The 19320-nt window shown below is 43.3% G+C and overlaps 1 pseudogene; it reads right to left on the bottom strand.

The window, feature by feature from the left end:
* Nucleotides 1-2620: 2620 nt before the first annotated feature.
* Nucleotides 2621-5515, bottom strand: LOC119928875 (annotated as a pseudogene).
* Between the last annotated feature and the right edge of the window lie 13805 nt (nucleotides 5516-19320).

Below are 19320 nucleotides of genomic sequence, written 5' to 3'. Positions count from 1 at the left end.
CACGTAACTTCTCTGGGTCTCAGTCTCCTCAACTGTAAAATGGGGGTGAAATGTTCATTGCCCCTCCTATTTAGACTCTGGGCCCCATGTACGTGTCAGGGAACGTGTCTACCAACTCTGCTACACTGTACTATCCCCAGTCCTTAGAATAGTGCTTGACACCTAGTAAGCACTTAACAATTACCAAAAAAAGGAGGTTTTACTTATTGAGCCTAATGCCTGGGCATCATACAAAGGTGGCCAACTAGAAACTTCACCCTGAGAGATGATAACTGTGGAAATGATAATGATGGCATTTGTTAAGCGCTTACTATGTGCCAAGCATTGTTCTAAGTGCTCGGTGGGATACAAGGTAATCAGGTTGTCCCACATGGGGCTCACAGTCTTAATCCCCATTTTACAGATGAGGTAACTGAGGCACAAAGAAGTTAAATGACTTCCCCAAAGTCAAAAAGCTGAAAGTGGCAGAGCAGGGATTAGAACCCACGACTTCTGACTCCCACGCCCATGCTCTTTCCACTGAGCCATGCTGCTTCTCTGGACTGGTTGGTCAGTAGCGGTGTCTCCTGAATTTGGTGATGTGGATCCTAATAACAACAATAATAATAATTGAATTTCGTGATTTGTACACCTTTAGAGCAGAAACTAAAATTCATTCATTCAATCATATTTATTGAGCACTTACTGCATGCAGAGCACTGTACTAAGCACTTGGGATAGTATAATACAACAATAAATAGACACATTCCTTGCCCACAACGAGCTTACAGTCTGGGGAGGTGAGGGGACAGACATGAAAATAAATAAATAACTTACAAATATGCAGCGTGGCTCTGTGGAAGGAGCACAGGCTTGGGAGTCAGAGGTCAGGGGCTCTAATCCCGGCTCCACCACTTGTCTGCTGTGTGACCTTGGGCAAGTCACTTAACTTCTCTAAGCCTCAGTGACCTCATCTGTAAAATGGGGATGAAGACTATGAGCCCCACGTAGGATAACCTGATCACCTTGTATCACCCCCAGAGCTCAGAACAGTGCTTCACATATAGTAAGCACTTAACAAATGCCACCATCATTATTATTACATAAGTGCTGTGGGGCTGGGAGGAGAAAAGACCAAAGACAGCAGGTCAGGGTGACCCAGAAGGGTGTGGGAAAAGAGGAAAGGGAGGGGGGGTTTAGTCTGGGAAGGCCTCTTCGAGGAGTTGGGCCTTCAATGAGGCTTTGAAGAGAGGGAGAGTAATTGTCTGTCAGATTTGAGGAGGGAGGGAGACAAAGGTAAATGAGACGTTACTGGTTCTGTTTTTATCCCAAGAATGCTTTCTTGTACCATACTTTCCTTATGGCAGTCTTCATTTCCAGATTTCTCAGGGTATAGATGAATGGATTCAGCACGGGAGCGACCACAGTATAAAGCACAGCAAACAGTTGATCCTCATTGATTGTGTTAGGAGGAAGAGTGTAGGTAGTGTTCGAGGAACAAAAAGATTGAACTACAAAAGCAATGTGGGAGCTGCATGTGGAAAGAGCTCTGTTAACGACCTGAAGCTGAATACGTTCTTAGGTTATACAGTATAACAGCATAAGAAATTACCAAGACAATGAAAGTTACTAAAGACACCATCCCTGTATTGGCAACCACTAAAATGTTGACGGTATGGGTGTCAGTACAGACCAGTTTCAGAAGGGGCTTGACATCAGAGAAAAAGTGATCTAGCTGAATGAGTCCACAGAAGGATTATTTGGCTATCATGAGAGTTTGGGCCAATGAATGTAGAAGGGATACCCCACAGGCAGCCAGGATTCATAGGTGGCATGTAAGCTTCTTCATGATTGTCATGTAGCATAGGGCCTTGCAGATCACAATGTAACGGTTGTAAGCCAGTCCCACTAGAATGAAGATCTCATCCCCGCCAAAGAAATGCACAGCAAAGAGCTGAGACCTACAGTTCGAAAAATAAATTGTTTTGCTTCCAACAAGTAGGTTTCCGATCATTTGGGGAACGACGGTGGAGGTATAGCAGAGATCCATGGCAGACAACAGACTGAGAAAGAAATACATAGGCTGGTCGATCAGATGGCTACATCTGATGGTGATGAAAATGAAACAATTTTCCAACTATACTATAAGGTAACATGTTAAGAACAGGACAGAACACAGTGTTTGTACCTCCAGGTTTGGGGAAAATCCCATGAGAACAAGTTCAGTGACGTTGTTTTGTCCATGTGTTCAGTGAAATCAGTGAGGGTTCAGGAAAGCTTTAAATGATCTGAAAGAATACCAAGTATAGAATGTTAAGCAATTGTTTTCAATGTCCGGTTCATGTAAATGATTCCTTACCTTAGAGGACCATGGTTCTAATCCCAGCTCTATCATATACCCGCTGTGTGACCTTGGGCAAGTCACTTCACTTCTCTGGGCCTCAGTTCCCTCATCTACAAAATGGGGATTCTATACCTGTTCTCCCTTCCGCTTAGACTATGAATCCCATGTGGGACCTGATTATCTTGCACTTACCCCAGTGCTTAACACAGTGCTTAGCAAATAGTAAGTGCATAAGTACCACAATTATCATCATTAATTATTAATAGATAGATTATGTTAGAATATTTTCATTCCAATTCAGAACTGCAATTCAACTTGACTGCTGCACCATTTCTGCAAAGAGCAAAATCGAGAATGAAACAAAAATATTTCAACTACTAAATGTTGCAGGAGGAATCACTCCAGATACAAGAAGAGGTTTGTCATACCAATCCCTTTCAGAAATGTTCACTTGATGAAGGGCCTGCAGAGTGAGCGAGTAAGATGACCCACAACGTCTGCATTTCAAGGAAGGTTGACTGGGGCATCTGTAGAAGTCAAGGAGGAAGACCTGACTTCCTGCCGACTGCCATCTTGGCTGCCTCCTCCCAGTCCTCTCCCCAAAACGTTCAACCCCTGGCAGCTGAGCTCCTCATCGTCACTTTGGTCACTGCCCAGTGATGCTGTACCATAGGTAGTTGGTTCCAATCAGCTTATCTCACCAAATGGCCTAGGTAGGCAGCTGTTTCCCAGAGTATCCCAGTGGAATCTGCAGCCTTGAGTGGCTTTCCGCTGGCCAAGGAATTTGACAATGAGAATTAGCGGGGCTTAGTGGATCGAGCATGGGCCTGAGATAATGGATGGCGGTAATGAGGTGGAAAAAGGGATTTATTCATTCATTCCATTATATTTATTGAGCACTTACTGTGTGTAGAGCACTGTGCTAAGTGCTTGGAAAGTACAAGTCGGCAACAGATAGAGACAATCCCTACCCAACAATGGGCTCACTGTCCAGAAGGGGTGACAGACAACAAAACAAAGAAGTAGACAGTCATCAATAGCATCAAGATAGACAAGTAGAATTATATCTATATCTATATAGATATATAGATATATATCACTAATAAAATAAGTAGAGTAGGCTCTCCATCACCTCGCCCCCTCCTACCTCACCTACCTCCCTTCTCTCCTTCTACTGCCCAGCCCGCACCCTCCGCTCCTCTGCCGCTAATCTCCTCACCGTACCTCGTTCTCGCCTGTCCCGCCATCGAACCCCGGCCCACGTCATCCCCCGGGCCTGGAATACCCTCCCTCTGCCCATCCGCCAAGCTAGCTCTCGTCCTCCCTTCAAGGCCCTGCTGAGAGCTCACCTCCTCCAGGAGGCCTTCCCAGACTGAGCCCCTTCCTTCCTCTCCCCTTCGTCCCCCTCTCCATCCCCCCATCTTACCTCCTTCCCTTCCCCACAGCACCTGTATATATGTATATATGGTTGTACATATTTATTACTCTATTTATTTATTTATTTATTTTACTTGTACATATCTATCCTATTTATTTTATTTTGTTGGTATGTTTGGTGTTGTTCTCTGCCTCCCCCTTTTAGACTGTGAGCCCACTGTTGGGTAGGGACTGTCTCTATGTGTTGTCAATTTGTACTTCCCAAGTGCTTAGTACAGTGCTCTGCACATAGTAAGCGCTCAATAAATACGATTGATGATGGTGATGGTAGAGTAATAAATATGATCAAATATACACAAGTGCTGTGGAGCAGGGAAGCGGGTTGAGCAGATGGAGGGAGTAGGTGCGATGGGGGAGGGGAGGAGAAGCAGAGGAAAAGGGGCTAAGACTGGGAAGGCCTTCTGAAAGAGATGAGTTCTCAGTAGGGTTTGAAGAGGGGGAGAGAGCTAGTTTGGCGGATGTGAGGAATGAAGGCACTCCAGGCCTTTCAGGCTATATTAAATACAGGCATTGAGGTGGAGGAAGGGATGTTTACAGTCCGATAAATAGTAAGAATTCTCGTTTCTCCTGAGCCTAGGAGAAAACCTGGGTTGATTGTACAGAGAAAAGGGTTGGTAGAATAAGACATATGCAGGAGGGGAAGAGAGGAGTTGTGGACATCCATTTCATTTTCCCTTCAAACACGGCTTCCAACACCACACCTTTATCATGGCCGTTTTCATCTCTCTGTTCCTCAGAGTATAGATGAGGGGGTTGAACATGGGGGCAATGATGGTGTAAAACAGAGCAAACACCTTATCCTCTGGGGAGGTCTGGGCTGGCCGGAGGTACATGAAGAGGGAAGGCAAGAAAAACAATACCACCACGGTGATGTGGGAAGCACAGGTGGAGAGGGCTTTGCGGCATCCTTCCAAAGAGCGGATCCTCGTCATCATCATCAATCGTATTTATTGAGCGCTTACTATGTGCAGGAGTGCTAACTATGTGCAGAGCACTGTACTAAGCGCTTGGGAAGTACAAATTGGCAACATATAGAGACCGTCCCTACCAAACAGTGGGCTCACAGTCTAAAAGTCCTCAGTCCTCAGACTGGCTAAAATGGTGATGTAAGAAAAGATCAAGACTGTAAAAGTAACCACCACAACTGTCCCTGTATTGGCGAGGACTAAAAATCCAGTCACATCAGTATCTGAGCAAGCCAGTTCCAGGAGAGGGTAAATATCACAGAAATAGTGATCGATCTCATAAGGGCCACAGAAGGGCAAAAAAAATGACAAGAAGCCACTGGACGATGCAATGGAGAAATCCTCCTCCCCAGCACACTGCAATCACTGTGGCACAGTGCTGCATGTTCTTGATAACCACATAGTGCAAGGGTTTGCAGATGGCAACATAGCGATCGTAGGCCATCCCCAAATTGATGAAAATCTCAACCCCACCAAATAAGTGCATGGTAAAGAGATGAACCATGCAGTCACAGAAGGAAATGGTTTTCGTCTCAGACAGAAAATCTCTGACCAGTTTGGGGGTCACAGTGGAAGTGTAGCAGAGGTCCATTAGAGACAAGTGGCAGAGGAAGAAGTACATGGGCTCCTTAATGAGGGAACTGCATCTGACGGTGATGAGGATGAGGAAATTCCCTAAAAGGATTGTAATGTAACAGGAGAGGAACAGCCCAAAGCAGAATATCTGCAAATTTCGGTCACTGGACAGTCCTAAGAGAACAAATTCTGTGACATTGTTCCTCTCTTCCATTCTGGGAATTTGGAATATTTATCTGAAATGATTGCAAAATGAAAAACATTTAGAAAATTGCAGTGGCCTTTTCATTGTACATATAATTTATTATGGCATACAATAGCGTTTATATGAGACCACTACAAGAGAAATTTTGTATCTTTGCTGAATGTACATCCCTTTAATTTCTAGTGAGATGATAAAAATATTTTTTTTAATTATTAAGCGCTTACCATGTGCCGGACACTGTGCTAAGTACCAGACTACTGGTTAATCAGAGAGGAAACATTTCTTCTCCCTTATATGGCTCACAATCTAAGAAGTAGGGAGAGTGGGAATCCTATCCCCATTTCATAGCTGAGAAAACTGCAGTACAACAAAAGTAGCCTGGAAAGAACAGGATCTGGGGAGTCATGAGATTTGGATTCTAATTCCAGCTCTACCACCTCCCTATCGTGTGACCTTGTCCAAATTATTGACCATCTTTGTGCCTCAGCTTCCTCATCTGTAAAATGGGGATTAAATCCTTCCTCCCTCCTACTTACAATGAGAGTCCCAGATGGTACAGGGACTGTTCCTGGAATTATTATCTTGTATCTACCCCAGCGCTTAGTGCAGTGCTTTGCATATAGTATGGCCTTAACAAATAGCACCATACAAATAATAGTGATAATAATTATCCTAAACCTATTCTTGTATATAACAGAGTAAGTGCCTACCAAATACCATTATATATCAAGCAATCAATCGTATTTATTGAGTGCTTAATGTTTGCAGAGCACTGTATTAAATTCTTTGGAGAGTACCATACTGCTGAATTAGTAGCCACATCCGCTGCCTATTATCAATAGTTATTATCAGATTGAGTGGTTCAAGATCACCCAGCAGTCCAGCAGTCCAGGGGCAGATCTGGGACTAAAATTAATATCTCACTAGCAGTGCCATGATCTTCCCACTAGGCCATGGTGACCAAAAATAAATTTATTCCTCTGGAGATCATATCTGTTGAGAAGGTTTCAGAATTCCAGCAATCTGATTTCCTGTCTGTAATAAAGTCCATCATTCACGGGATTCCTTTAAGGACCACCTGATTAGAAACAAGAAATCACATGAAAGTGTTTATTGAGACACTTTTGAAACCATCTTTATCTTCCTACATAGAAATGGATGGTTAAAAAATGAGTCTTATCTGTCTCATGATAGTTCAGAAAAAAAGCTTGTGATTTAAAAGAAGAACAAAATTTATAGTCCGTGCTCAACTTTCCAAAGAGAGCCAGTCAATATAAACCTAGGTCATAGTAATCTGGCTTCCATTTTATACTACTAGAGACCTGCACAGGAAAGTCCATGAACCAAAGGATGAGAACTGAGAGATCAAGAGAGAATGTTCGTTATAATTTTTTTTTAAAAAAAGCTTACCTGTTTGTTAAACTTCACATAATGATGCATTTCTGTGTGCTTGGATGTTCATTTCCAGTCATGTGAACCAAAAGGCTTTTCAGAGCTGCATCAGGACAGAACTCAGATCTCAGTGGAAGTCCAACCTTCACAACGGATGGAGACAGTTCCCGAGAAACTGGAGTTTCTGCAACTCGAGTCATCTCTGGTTCCCCGAGAGTCATATATATTTCCTTGGGGCTGTCTGAGTCATGCAACCTCACCCACCCAACCTCACCCACCTATGTCTGAGCTGAGAGGGAAAAAAAGGAAAGAAACCCAACTGCAAACAATATTTAAACAATCAGCAAGAATGCCTAGGTAATGGAGAGCCTTTCGTAAGTTACATTCATAGGCACTTCAGGTGCTTCATGTAATTTATGTACCGGCGCGATTCACATACCTTACACAATTCCCATACCTAATGTGCCCACATCACCTAAAGAAATTTCCATAACTTGAGAGTCTCTCATCCACTACCCTACTCCTCCGGCTCCCTCTGCTACCAGATCCAGGATGGACTAGGGTGGGGAGGAGGCTGTGGTCACTCCCCAGGCCCAAGTACACTGCCCCTTTTTCCCTGCTCTGGGGACCCCAATGACCTCCATCACCTCTGGGTTTAGACTCAATGAGGGGCACAAATTACAGCCAGACAGCACCATCCACATGACTATGGCTCAGTCCCTTCAGTCCATAATAATAATGTGTGGTATTTGCTAAGTGCTTATTATGTGTCAGGCACTGTACTAAGCACTGGGGTACATACAAGGTAATTGGATTGGACACAGTCCCTGTCCCACATGGTGCTCACAGTCTTAATCTTCTTATTACAGATGAGGTAACTGAGGCACAGATAAGTGAAGTGGCATGCCCAGGTTATGCAGAAAACATGCAGCAGCTGGGATTAGAATCCAGGATTTTTTGACTCCCAGGCCCGTGCTCCATCCATTAGGCCATGATGCTTCTCTTTGTCTCCCTAATCCTCCAAAACCATTGTTCATTCATCTCCCCATCAAACAGAAAGTCCTACCCATCCACTCACACACAATCAGCTGCTTATTCCTACCTCACCTCGCCGATCTATTACACCCCAGCCCACAAACCTTGCTCCACTTGAACCAATGTACTTGAGTCTACTGGTTAAAGCACTAAAATAGCCCAGCCCCACAGAATTCATGTTAATGTCCTTACATTTTACCTAGTCCCCTATATGATGTTTTCTTGGGGGTTTTTTTGTTTGTTTTTAATTCATTTCTATCCTTCCAGATTGTATGCTCTGCAAACAGGCAGCATATCTACTTGACATGGTTGCACTGTACACTTCTAAGCACTTAATACAGTGCCTTGCCTTGCTCAATTCATTCATTCAGTCAGTCATATTTATTGAGAGCTTGCTATATGCAAAGGAGTATACTAAGCACTTTGGGGAGTACAGTATAACAATTAAGAGACACATTCCCTGCCATTCCATTGACAGCATGAATGAGGGTGGGCAAAAATGCCTCCAAGCAGAGTCCCGCTCAGAGTCTGCACTGCTCTGTCGGGCTCTCCTCAGCTCTGAACGGTCCAGCCCGACCCGGTTCCCCTCAGCCCCTCCCCGTTCAGCCCAGCTATGCCCGATTCTCTCTAGCTCTCTCCAGACCAGCTATATGAGCACCACTGCACCCAGCTCCATCTCTTCAGGATGCCACCCTGCACTCCTTAAGACAGCCGGGTTAATGTCTATAGCCCAATTCCCTCCTGTGATCTCAACCCGGTTTGAAATCTAGCCCAAATTCCAACCAGAGCACTGGTTCAAGACATCGCCGTAACTCTTGCAGTGTGATCTAGTGGGTACAACATGGGCCCACTCCAGTCCATACTTCATTCTGCTGCCCAGATAATTTTTCTACGAAAAACGTTCAGTTCATGTTTCCCAAATCCTCAAAGAACTCCAGGGGTTGCCCATCCACCTCTGCATCAAACAGAAACTTCTCACCATTTGCTTTAAAGCACTCCTTCACTTTGCCCCCTCCTACCTCACCTCACTACCTCTCTTATTGCAACCCAGCCTGCACACTTCACTCCTCTAATGCTAACTTTCTCACTATACCTCGACCTCATCTATCTCACCGCCTACCCCTCATGCAAGTCCTGCCTCCCCCTCTCCCCCTCCTCAAAGCCTTATTGAAGGCACGTGTCCTCCAAGAGGCCTGCCCTGACTATGCCCCCCTTTCCTTTTCTCATACTCTCTCCTGCACCACCCTGAATTGCTCCCTTTGTTCATCTCTGTTCCCAACCCCACAGCACTTAGGTATATATCTGTTATTTATATATTTGTATTAATGTCTGTGTCCACCTCCTTGATTATAAACTTAATGTGGGCAGGGAATGTGTCCGTTTATTGTTGTATTGTACTCTCCCAAACATTTAATGCAGTGCTCTACCCACAGCAAGTGCTCAGTAAGTATAACTGAATGAATGAATGAACTGGGAATCAGAAGGACCTAGGTTTTAATTCTGTCTCTGCCACTTGCGGCTTTGTGACATTTGTGAAGACGCTCAAATTGTATGTGCCTCAATGACCTCATCTGTAAAAGGGGCATTAAGCCTATTTGCTCCATGTGGGACACAGACTGTGTCCAACCAGATTAGCTTGTACCTACCTCAGTACTTATGTACAGTGCCTAGCACATAGTAAAAACTTAACAAATGCCATTTTAATAAAAAAAACCTCTGATCCTATCACCCCTCATCATGCTTCTGAAAATCACCTTGTAGGTAGTACACTTCTGATTGTTTACCTGCCAAGTGAAAATTAGCTTCACGTTATAACAAAAAACTGTAACAAAGATATCTGGACAGCCTCATGGGACAGTTCCTTAATGCTCCTCTGACTTCTGCATCATATTGGTCAAACTCCATGAATATTGTTTCTAGTGTTCTGAAAGCTACTTCTCTTCCATTCTAGAAGGTTCACCATTTTTCCCACTGATCAGCAGCCATCTCCCTATTCGTAGCTTCTTTCTCTTTCAAGTCCTATATCCTCACTTCCGTTTCAATTGCAGAAGAAAATACCACCTAGAACACTGCCTTCTTTACTTAAATGAAAGTCATGATCTCAAATAAATCCTTTCATTAACAATTCCAGGCTTCCCCAACTCCTTTAAATGATCTCAACTTGATGAATTATTCCCTTACCCTTCCTCTCCCCCTACTCCCCCTCCCCATCCCCCCCACCTTACTTCCTTCCCCTCCCCACACCACCTGTATATATGTATACATGTTTGTACACATCTATTACTCTATTTATTTATTTATTTTACTTGTACCTATTTATTCAATTTATTTTATTTTGTTTATATGTTTTGTTTTGTTGTCTTGTCTCCCCCTTCTAGGCTGTGAGCCCGCTGTTGGGTAGGGACCATCTCTATATGTTGCAAACTTCTAATTCCCAAGCGCTTAGTACAGTGCTCTGCACACAGTAAGTGCTCAATAAATATGATTGAATGAATGTATACACGAATAGACCGAGTGATGTGAAGATGAATTTTTTAATGCTATTTAAATGCCTATTGTATGCCACACACTTAAATGTTGGGATGTACACAAGAAAATCATCTTGGACACAGTATAGGTCCCACATGAGACTCAGATTCTCAATTCCCATTTTACAGGTGAGGTAGCTAAGGCACAGAGAAAGATAAGTCACTTGCCCAAGGTCACACAGCAGGCAAATGGCAGAGCAGGATCAGAACTCAAGTCCTCTGACTCCTAGACTTCTTCTGTTTCCACTAAGCAAGACTATTTCCCATTTAAAATCATAAATGCTATTCCCCCATGTTTGAAAAGAGTTTTCAAACCCCGCTCTGTGCCTCACGTACCGGTAAGGAGGAAGTGAGGCAGTTATATGAGTAGAACTCACTGAGAACCCTGCTTTGTACATAAGAATTTAATAGAAACTATATGTGCTAAAACCCACACCTGCCATCACTGCACAGCACACATCAAAGATGTAACTGCCTCTCCCTAGAAGCTTACAATTAATTTTAACATCAACTGAAGACCATAATTAGCTTTCCATCTCATTGAGCAGGAATTGTTCCTTTTCCTGAAACTATTTTTTTCTAAACGACATGGGGTAATGGATGGCTGTATAGGCATTAAGATGGAGGAAGGGAAGTTTATAGTCTGATAAACAGTTAGAATTCAGGTTTTCACTGGGCCTATGGAAAAAACCAGGTCTATTGTATGGGGAAGAGCTGGGTATATGGAGCAGGGCAATAAGAGATGAAGGAGAAGTGGATATTTATTTCATCTGCCACATTTTCCCTCCAAACGTGGCTTCCAGCACCACACCATTCCCATGGCCTTTTTCATCTCCCTGTTCCTCAGCATGTAGATGAGAGGGTTGAATATGTTGGTGATGATGGTGTAAGAGAGAGCAAACATCTTATCCTCGGGAAAGGTCTGGGCCAGCCGGAAGTAAATGAAGATGCAGGTAAAAAAAAACCAATGCCAACACGGTGATGTGGGGAGTGCAGGTGAAGAGAGCTTTGTGACGTCCTTCCAAAGAGCAGTCCTCAGAAAGAATAAAATGGTGATGTAAGAGAAGACCAAGACAATAAATGAGATCTATACAACAATCCCAGAATTGGCAAAAATTAAGAACCCAATTAAGTGAGAAAACCCAATTAAGTGAGTATCTGTATAGGCCAGTTCCAGGAGAGGGTAAACATCACAGAAATAGTGGTAGAGCTTATTGGGTCCACAGAAAGGCAAAAAGATTGCTAGGAGCAACTGTATCATGGAATGGAGAAATCCAACTCCCCAGTAGATTGCCACCATTCTGTTGCATCTCTGCTGGTTCATGACGATCATATAGCACAAGGGCTTGCAGATGGCAACATAGGGATCATAGGCCATCCCCACAAGGATGAAAGCTTCAATACTGCTAAAGAAATGTATGTCAAAGAACTGCATCATGCAGTCGCCGAAGGAGATGGTTTTCTTTTCAGACAGCAGATCTCATACCAGTTTGGGAGTCACCATGGAAGTGTAGCAGATATCCATGAGGGACAAATGAAAGAGGAAGAAGTACATGGGTTGCTTGAAGTACATGGGGCTGCCTCTGACAGTGATGAGGATAAGGAAATTTCCTAAGAGGATTGCAATGTAACAGGAGAGGAGCAGTCCAAAGCAGAATATCTGCAAATTTCTATCACTGGACAGACCTAAGAGAACAAATTATGTGACATTGCTCCTGTTATTTTCCATCGTGTGAATGAGGAGCATTTATCTGTAATGACTGAAAAAGGAAATGCCATAAATAGTATGCAGAAAGTTGCAATAGTTTTTATTATACATGATTTCTCACCTAAGCCTAATAACCAAACTGCAACAGATGACATATTGGCAAAACTGGGAGTTTTCTAATCAAAATTTTCATATCCTCCCTATTCAACAACTCCGTCCTTCGAGTGATAGCATTCTACAAATTGAGCCCCATTAAAATCCTGTCCACAGGAAAAAATACCGAGGAAATTAATGGCCAATGCCTTTCAGATGAATATAAAAGTCTAACGTGCCATACCTCATTCCATTAGTTATAGCCAGCTGAAGCAAATCATATTTGGCTCATTTGAAGCTATTTCTCTTTTGAATTGGGAAGAAATTGCATATTGACATATAAATAATCATGTTCTGTCACTGTTAGGGAGGTTCTTGAGGAGTGGGGAGAAGTGGACTGAATGGTCGTTTAGAAAAATGATCCGAATCAGTGGAGAAGCAGTTTGGATGGCGGATGGCCCAACTGCCAAGCTAGCTCTCTTCCTCCCTTCAAGGCACTACTGAGAGCTCACCTCCTCCAGGAGGCCTTCCCAGACTGAGCCCCTTCCTTCCTTCCTCTCCCCCTCGTCCCCCTCTCCATCCCCCCATCTTACCCCCTTCCCTTCCCCACAGCACCTGTATATATGTATATGTTTGTACATATTTATTACTCTATTTATTTTACTTGTACATATCTATTCTATATATTTTATTTTGTTAGTATGTTTGGTTTTGTTCTCTGTCTCCCCTTTTTAGACTGTGAGCCCACTGTTGGGTAGGGACTGTCTCTATATGTTGCCATCTTGTACTTCCCAAGCGCTTAGTACAGTGCTCTGCACACAGTAAGCGCTCAATAAATAGATTGATTGATTGATTGATTGATTGATTGTTAGACTTCAGAGGCATTGGCTTGTTTGGGATTCCTTTAAAACTTGCCTGATGGAACCAGAATGTCTTCAGAGACTGATCTGAGGGGAGAAGCTAAGCTATTCTCGAAGCATCCTATTTTTTTTTACAATTCTCTCAATACATCATTGACTGATTTTGGACATGACAAAAAGAAAGAGGTGATTGATATTGTGTCAAGTGTTTTGGATTTTTTTCTGACAAAGTCTGAGGATGGTGGACACAAGACACCATACTAACAGAGAAAGGGGGTGATTCAAACCTCGAAAAGTGAATTTGGTCCAGATGACTTCCCCCAGCAAAAGATACAGTTGACAGAGATTCATCTACTGTACTAAAACCAGCGCACGTATGTGACTTTCAAGGACCTTATGACAATTTTCCAGCAGATAAATGCTATAATGAACAAAATTGTATACCTAGAGAACATATCTCTTATCCAGGAAAATGCACCAGTGCTTTACAGGGCAATACTCTCTTGCACTCAAAGACAAACCTCGATGTGCGCTGGGAATGTCACTGTTGATTGTTGTATTGTACCTTCCCAAGCGCTTAGTACAGTGCTCTGCACACAGTAAGTGCTTAATAAATAAGATTGAATGAATGAACAAAACCCTTTTTTATAGATAACACCTGGAACTAGAAGACAAAAAGAATCAGTATAGCAAACATACTCCCCTACCATCTTACTGAAAGATTTCTCGGTGGTTCTTTGGACAGTTTACCAGTTCCTTTCTTGGGAACCATTAAAGGTTTTCAAGGCGACATAGAAAGCACTTCTGTATATTTCACTTGCTTAAAAAAATTAACTATTTACATAGAAGCAACTTCTTAGAAACCAGAGGTTCCAAGTATCAAGTAGCTTCTGGTTTTTGTGAGCAAGACTGGGAAAACGTCTCTCTGACCTTTTCCTTCATCCAGTTGGGTCCGAGCAAAGAAAACACTCAATGAGGCTAAGCCAGTAGTTCCTGTCCTTGATTCCGGTAATGCTCAGAGTAGAAACTCTCTTGGGACAATCTTTGCTGAACAGACTCGGTATATTTAAAGGCACTTAGAGGTACAGGGAATGACTTCCTGGGAAGACTACAGGGAGGGAGTCTGAAAACTTGCAGCATCTGTATTGATATTTGTTAAGATCTTACTATGTGACAGGCACTCTACTAAGCATTGGGAAGATGGAAGCTAATCAGGTTGGACACAGTTCTTGTCCCACATGGGCTCACAGCATTAATTCCCATTTTACAAAGGAGGTGACTGAGGCACAGAAAAGTCAAGTGACTTACCCTAGTTCACATAGTTGACAAGTTGTGGACCTGGTATTAAAACCCACTCCCAGGCCCGTTTTCTACCCAGTAGTATCAGAGGTACCAGAACCAAAGAAAATAGCAATAATAAGAATGATAATAATTGTTGTATTTGTATATGTAGTATCAGAACCAAACAAAATAACAATAATAATCATTTTTGTTGCATTTGTTAAGTACTTACTCTATGCCAGTGCCTTTTGGTGGTTGGATCCAATTTGGGTGGTGGTTTGATCCAATTTGGGTGGATGTGTTATAAATCCAGAAACTTTGTCTCATGCTCTGAATTTCCATTTTAGTTAACTGTTTGACCTCTGCCACCGTTCCATCTCAGTCTTCTGTTTCTGAGCTCTGAGTGAGGCCAACATACTATAAGGAGAGATTTTTCTCCCTTTACCATCGGTCTTATTGGAAGCAGTCATTGGGAACCACACAGCTGAAATCGAGAAAGTTCTGGTCAATCAATCAATCAATCAATCGCATTTATTGAGTGCTTACTGTTTGCAGAGCACTGTACTAAGCGCTTGGGAATTACAAGTTGGCAACATATAGAGACAGACCCTACCCAACAGTGGGCTCACAGTCTAGAAGGGGGAAACAGAGAACAAAGCCAAACATATTAACAAAATAAAATAAATAGAATAGATATGTACAAGTAAAATAAATAAATAAATAGAGTAATAAATATGTACAAACATACATACATATATGCAGGTGCTGTGGCAAAGGGAAGGAGGTAAAACAGGGGGGATGGAGAGGGGGAGGAGGGGGAGAGGAAGGAGGGTGCTCAGTCTGGGAAGGCCTCCTGGAGGAGGTGAGCTCTCAGTAGGGCCTTGAAGGGAGGAAGAGAGCTAGCTTGGCGGATGTTGGTAGGGAGGGCATTCCAGGCCAGGAGGATGACGTGGGCCGGGGGTCGATGGCAGGACAGGCGAGAATGAGGCACGGTGAGGAGATTAGCGGCAGAGGAGTGGAGGGTGTGGGCTGGGCTGTAGAAGGAGAGAAGGGAGGTGAGGTAGGAGGGGGCGAGGTGATGGAGAGCCTTGAAGCCGAGGGTGAGGAGTTTCTGCCTGATGCGCAGATTGATTGGTAGCCACTGGAGATTTTTCTGGAGATTTTTGGTCAGTTGAGGAGTTAATTTATTCAAAGACAGCAAAGATAATCTTGGATCCTTTTCTCCCCCAGTTTTTTGAATTACTATATTTTATTTTGGTAAACCCATCTAGAAGATGTAGAGTGCCAAGGGCAATATATATTCAGCCTTCATCCATCCCAAATATTCTCCTCTTCCTACCTAACTTCCCATCACAACTGACAGCACAGCTAACCTCGAGGTTTCTAATGCCTGCAATTGTGGGTTTATCCTTGATTCCTCTCTCATTCCCCATAGTCAGTTTATAACCAAATCCTCCTTAAGAGAATCCTTCTTCCATATATCCAAGTTCCTGGAGGAAGGCAGGAGGAAAGTTGTGAATAAAGGGGTGGATGCAGGAGAGGTGGGAGCCAGGCACAATGAGAATCAAGCAATCATACTTGGAAGTGGTGGAAAGTTAAGGGTGTGCTAAGCAAAAGTGGCAAATCCAAGTGCAAGGGTGATGCAGAAATGAGAGGAAGTAGGGAAAAGGAGGGTTTAGTCAAGGAAGGCCTCTTGCACGAGATGTGAGTTTAATAAGACTTGAAGATGGGCAAAGTGATAGTCTGTCGTTTATAAAGGAGGAGGAAGTTCCAGGCCAGAGGCAGGATGTGGGCGAGGGGTCAGTGGTGAGATAGATGAGATCAAAGCACAGTAAATAGGTTGGTGTGGGAGTATCTAAGTGAGCAAGCTGGGCTCTAGTTGGAAATCAGGGAGTTAAGATAGGAGGGGACAAAATGGTTGACTGGTCTAAAGCCAATGGTAAGGAGGTTCTATTTGATGCAGAGGTGAATGGGCAACCACTAGGTGTTCTTAAGGAGTGGTGAAACATGGACTGAATGGTTTTGTAGAAAAATGATCCAGGCAACGGAGTGAAGCATGGACTAGAGTGGAGAGAGGCAGGAGGAAGGGGGGTCAGCATGGAGGATGATGCAGTAATCAATGAGGGAGAGGAACTTGTACTTCCCAAGCGCTTAGCACAGTGCTCTGAACACAATAAGTGTTCAATAAATATGATTGAATGAATGAATTAATTAATTAATAAGAGCTTGGATCAAGATATTAGCAGTTTGGTTGGAGAGGAAACGGCAGAATTTTATGATTTGATAAGGTAGAACCTACAGGATTTGGTGACAGATTTAATATGTGGGTAGAATAAGAGAGATGAGTTGAGGAGAAGACCAAATTTACAGCTATTTTGTAAGATAGGGAAGCAGCACGGCCTAGTAGATAAAGCACAGGGGTGGGAATCAGGAGGATCTGGGTTCTATTCCTGGATAAACCACTTGACTGCTGTGTGACCCTGGGAGAGTCACTTAATTTCTCTGTGTCTCAGTTACCTCATCTGTAAAATATGGATTGACAGTGAGTACTGTGTGAGACATAAAATGCATCCAACCTGATAAACTCATATCTACCCCAGTGCTTAGTACAGTGCCTGTCACAGAGTAAGTGTTGAATAGATACCACTAAAAAAAGGGAGGATGATGGTGCTGCCTACAGTGATGGGAAAGTCACAGGGAGGAAACGATTTGGGTGGGAAAATAAGGAGTTCTGTTTCAGACACGTTAAATTTGAAATGTTGGCTGGACACCCAAGTATATCTGTCCTGAAGGCGGGAGGAAATACATGACTGCAGGAAAGGAAAAATATCAGGACTGGAGATGAGCTTGGGAGGGGCAGAAGGAATAAACTGGGTGATTGTGATGAGACCAGACATGTAAGGTTAATGAGGCTGGACATCCTTGAAAACAATGGGAAGCAGTGGAAAGAGCATGTGTCTGGGAGTCAGAGGACCTGGGTTCTAATCCTGATTTCCCCAACCACTTGCCTGCTGTGTGACATTGGGCAAGTCACTTAACTTCTCTGGGCTTCAGTCTCCTCAACTGTAAAATGGGGATGAAATGTGTGTTGTCCCTCCTATTTAGACTGTGGGCCCCATGTACACGTCAGGGAACGTGTTTACCAACTCTGATACACTGTACTCTCCCCAGTCCTTGGAATAATGTTTGAAACCTAGTAAGCACTTAACAAATACCAAAAAATAGGAGCCTTTGCTTATTTTGCCTCACCACTGGGCATCATACAAAGATAGTCAACTAGAAACATCACCCTGAGAGACAATAATCATGGAAATGTCCGTACCTGGTGGCCAGTAGTGGTGTCTCCTAAATCTGGTGATATGGATCATAATAACAACAATACTAACAATTGAATTTTGTGATTTGTATACCTTTAAGGCAGAATCTAAAATTAATTAATTCATTCAATTGTATTGATTGAGAGTTTACTGTGTGCAGAGCACTGTACTAAGCACTTGGAAGAGTAACATACAACAATATGTAGACACATCCTTTGCCCACAACGAGCTTACAGTCTGCGGAGGTGGGGGGACAGACATTAAAATAAATTAATTACAGATATGTAAATAAGTGCTGTGGGGGTGGGAGGGGAAAAGAACAAAGAAAGCAACTCCGGGTGATGAAGAAGGGAGTGGGAGAAGAGGAAAGTGGGAGTTTAGCCTGGGAAGGCCCTTTGGAGGAGTTGGCCCTTCAATGAGGCTTTGAAGAGAGGGAGAGTAATTGTCTGTTGGATTTGAGGAGGGAGGGAGACAAAGGTAAATGAGACGTCACTGGTTCTGTTTTTATCCCAAGAATACTTTCTTGTACCATACTTTCATTTCCAATTTTCTCAGGGTGTAGATGAAAGGATTCAGAATGGGAGCAACCACAGTATAAAGAACAGCAAACATATGATCCTCACCGGTAGTGGTAAGAGGTAGAGTGTAGGTGAAAATACAAGGAACAAAATATATAACCACAACAGTTATATGGAAGCTGCATATGGAAAGGGCTCTGTAAATGACCTGAGCTGAATATGTTCTTAGGTTATACAGTATGGCAGCATAAGAAATTACCAAGATGAAGAAAGTTATTAAAGAAGCTGTCCCTGAATTGGCAACCACTAAAACGTTTATGGTATGGGTGTCAGTACAGACCAGTTTCAGAAGGGGCTTGACATCACAGAAGAAGTGATCTAGCTGATTGAGTCCACAGAAGGATAATTTGGCTACCATGAGAGTTTAGGCCAATGAATGCAGAAGGGCTAACCCACAGGCAGCCAGGATTAATAGGTAGCGTGTCAGCTTGTTCATTACTGCCATGAAGTGTAAGGGTTTGCAGGTAGCAACGTAACAGTCGTAAGCCATTCCCACTAGAATGAAGATTTCAACCCCGTCAAAGAAATGCACAGCAAAGAGGTGAGCCAAACAGTTGGAAAACTAAATTGTTTTGCTCCCAACAAGGAGGTTCCAGTTCATCTGGGGAACAATGGTGGGGGTACAGCAGAGATTCATGTCAGACAACAGGCTGAGAAAGAAATACATAGGCTGGTCGATCAGATGGCTACATCTGATGGTGATGAAAATGAGAAGATTTCTCAAGAACAGTATAAGGTAACATGTTAGCTGCTGAACGCTGCTGGCGAAAATTCTAAACACCAAGCCAACCTCGTTCACTTCAAATTTGTGTTTTCCTGCCTTAACTCTACCCTCTCCTCTGCCAGACAAAACGATTTCACCTCTCTTATTGGCACCCATGCCCATCATCCCCTTCAGCTCTTCCGTACATTTAACTCCCTTCTCAGGCCCCCTGTTCCTCCCCTTCCTCCTTCCCTCACCCCCAACAATCTGGCCTCCTACTTCATTACTAAAATTAACTCCATCAAGTCTGAGCTCCCCA

The sequence above is a fragment of the Tachyglossus aculeatus genome, chromosome 5 (genome assembly GCF_015852505.1).
Source record: "Tachyglossus aculeatus isolate mTacAcu1 chromosome 5, mTacAcu1.pri, whole genome shotgun sequence".
In the NCBI taxonomy this organism is placed as follows: domain Eukaryota; kingdom Metazoa; phylum Chordata; class Mammalia; order Monotremata; family Tachyglossidae; genus Tachyglossus; species Tachyglossus aculeatus.
Note: the sequence above shows the minus strand (reverse complement) of the source record. Positions and strands in the feature narration are given on the sequence as shown.